This window comes from Tupaia chinensis, unplaced genomic scaffold (assembly GCF_000334495.1).
Source record: "Tupaia chinensis unplaced genomic scaffold, TupChi_1.0 Scaffold000275_1, whole genome shotgun sequence".
Taxonomy (NCBI): Eukaryota; Metazoa; Chordata; class Mammalia; order Scandentia; family Tupaiidae; genus Tupaia; species Tupaia belangeri.
Window position 1 is genome coordinate 5,827,961 of NW_006159757.1, and position 3,534 is coordinate 5,831,494.

Here is a 3,534-nt window from a genome sequence, read left to right on the forward strand (position 1 = left end):
TTTCATCATGCATATATGGGTACAGGATTGACTTCAAAGACGTCCAGGGCCTAATTAATGTTTCTAAGGTGCCTCAAGATTCTTGGATGGAAAGAAAATATCAACACCTGTATGCATAATCTGAGCCTACATGACAGTAGGTGGAAATTATTACTATTAAGTGTGACTCCATCTTGGAATATTTAGCAATCCCTTACTCTGAAATATGAGAAATGTCAAGTTGGTAAGACCAGTGTACTCTTTCTCTCTCTCTCTCTCTCTCTCTCTCTCTCTCTCTCTGTGTGTGTGTGTGTGTGTGTGTGTGTTTACTTGTGATCAAATTATTAAAAGACAATACAACCAACAAACAATAAAACTGAGTTTGGGCCTGCTCCACGGCCTGGTAATTAGGGAGGTCAGATTCCACATGGCCAACTGCACAGTTCCATTCTGGAATCCAATGGTGTGAGAAACATGCCAGGCACTAGGGCACTCATGGCCAAAATCCTAAAGGGATGGATAAATGAACAAGAAAGTATTGCAGTGAGACCACCCACCATGGGAGGTCTTTCTCCTTCTCCCTTTCTTCTCTCCCCGTCTCTCTGTCTCTGTGTTTCTGATAAGCACACACAGCCTCTAGCCTAAAAAAGAGATAAGAAAAAAAAACTGAGAATGGAATAATTAAATGTATAACATAACTAATGTCTTTAGGAGAGGAAAGGCCACTTATGCAACAGCAAATACTCTCCACCCCAGTTCTTCCTGAGAGTCACAGCTTCACCCCATACCCCCCACGCCACTGTCTATGTTCCTTGTCCTGGGTCTACTCAGGGTTGAAATGATCCTGGAACTCAGTGGAAACACTGATGTGATGATGTTTCTGAGTTAAGGGAAGTAGCCCTTTATAATAAGTTCCTAAAATAATCACTTAAACTGTTTATTAATTCCCCTCATTTCTCAAAACTAGTTCAAAAGAGTCAACTACATGCAGCCTACAATTTATTATAAGCTCTCCAAATGTCATTCATCTTGGGTAAACGGACAATACTATCATATTTGTGAAGGTCTTTTGATATGATCATAAGGAGGATTTTGCAGGATTTCCTTCATAACATCTTCAAGCTGGAAGATGGTTTGGAAAGGTCAAAACCTATGTTTATTCATTCATTTATTTAACACAAATTTATTGAGTTCCCCCCACGTGATAAATGATGATCTCTGACTTTAAGGAACTTGGGGGACTCAAAAAGAATGTCAACAGAAAGCAAGAAGTCACCATCCCCAGGGAAGATGGCCACACCACAATCCCTTTTCTTCCATTTTCCTCTTGGGATCTTGGGCACGCACGCACATGCATCTGGTATGAGTTTAAGCCACCAGGTCTGGGACTCAAACTGCAGTCGACTACATGGGAGTCCAGCAACATAGCCATTACATCAACTGCTGGTCCCCAAGACTGGATGATTTTTAAGCTTTATATTATAGAGATAGTCCTGGTCAGGATGTATAAACTCAGTAAAGTGGCATGAAGGGAAAATGGTTAAATGAAATTAAATTTGGTTGATGCTGTCTGTTCTCCGTAAGACATACTTCTTTTGCTGAATGTTTAGGACTCCTTTGCCCTACTCCTAACTTTCGATCTTCCTTTTAGACTGAGTCTCCTTAGGCTCTATGTTATTGCCTGTACTCTTAATGCCTTTTTATTTTCCACAAAGGAGGTGTTGGAACACATGAAACAACTTCTGCAGTGTTGAAGACAGACAAGATAAGGTAATATATTAGTTAGAGTTCTAAAAAATAAACAGAATATCTATAATATACTTTTTACATATACTTATGTGTGTGTATAGAGATGGGGGAATACATTCCTTACAAATAATCAACTCACATAATTATAGAGGCTGAAAAACCAAAAATTTGCAGGGTTGCCCAGCAGACTGGAGACCCAGGAGAGTCAATGTTCTAATTCAAGTCCAAAGACTATCTAGGGAAAGCTAATGCTGTAGAAGATACCCAAATTCAGCCAACTGGAGGAGTCTCTCCTAGCTGGCAAAGGTCGGTTTTTGTTCTATTAAAACCATCAACTGGTTAAATGTGGTCCACTCACATTAGAGAGAGCAATCTGCTTTATTTGAAATATAATTATTTAAATGTGAATCTCATGCAATAACCCCCTCACAGAAACATCCAGAGTAATATTTAACCAAACACCTGGGCACCTTGTTGCCCAGCCAAGTTGACACATAAAATTAATCATCACTAAAGCCCCTATACTAACACAATTTTTTAATTCTTTATCTACATCTTTTTCTATAAATGTATTTATTAATATCACTCTTCCTTTCATCTCTATTTGGCAAAAACAACGGATACATGACAAATGAACAACTTGAATTACTGGTATCAGCCTTATATAGTCTGCTAATATTTTTAGATGTATTATTACATATCATTTAAATGTATTTTTTAAACATAAAAGATATTAGTCCCAAAACTGTTTCCATGATCTATAACAATATTTTAGTGCCACAATAAAAAAAAGGTTAGCTAAATTTATTAAATACCTGAAAAACAACAGCTTCTCCCCAAGTCCCACAATTTCCTATTTTGAAATCAAGAAAATGGCACTGTCTCAAAGGCTTCGTGACCTGCTTCATTGTCTGGTGCTCCACGCAGAGCCGGGAAGGAAGCAGAACATTCCGTGCTTCCAAAGAAGCGAGTTGGCTTTGGGAGAAGCAGGGCACTGCTACAGGAACCTTGAGTCACAGATGTCTCATGTACAAGTGCACTGGGCCTTTTTAATGTGAGGGAGTAGATTCATCATTTTTATTGACTCTCCCACAATTGATGATACTGTGAGACTAACTTCAGATGAAACGACATGATCATGAACTTTAGGTTATAGCTGTTTAGCAGTGTCATCAACACAGCAGGTATTTATTAAAGATTTAATAAACATTCTTAAAATAAGTTGTACTTTGTTTTCAACAGATGATTTTAAAATAAGTGGTTAAAGAAGCCAGAACCCACATAAATTGACCATGGTTTGAATCCTGGCCATGGCTGCTTGAAAAACACCTTGAAAAAACAGGTGAGTATGTGTGCCTCAAATCCTGACAGGATGGAGAAATGGAGAAGAGATTGCGATATGACCACACCCAGTTAGGGAGTGCTTTCTCCCTCCCTCTCTCTGTTACACACATACACACACACACACACACACACACACTCACACACACAATATGAAAAAAATCAGTAGTTCTAATACAGTTGTTTTCATTCATTTAATATGTGCATTTGTGGATGTGTATATGTATTTAGAATGTACTAAGCTCCGTTTAAAGCATAATGACTACTAAATTCTTCCTAATCTAGCATGCAACAGAGACACAAATTATAATAACAATGTGAGAAATGCCACCCTTTGGTAGAATAAGGTAGTAGATTAAGAGCTATCAAAACAGGGAGAAATGAATTTCCCTAAACTGCCTTAACTGTATCACTATCCTACAGATCATATCTGAAATACTTTTGCAAAGGATAACTAATGATTGT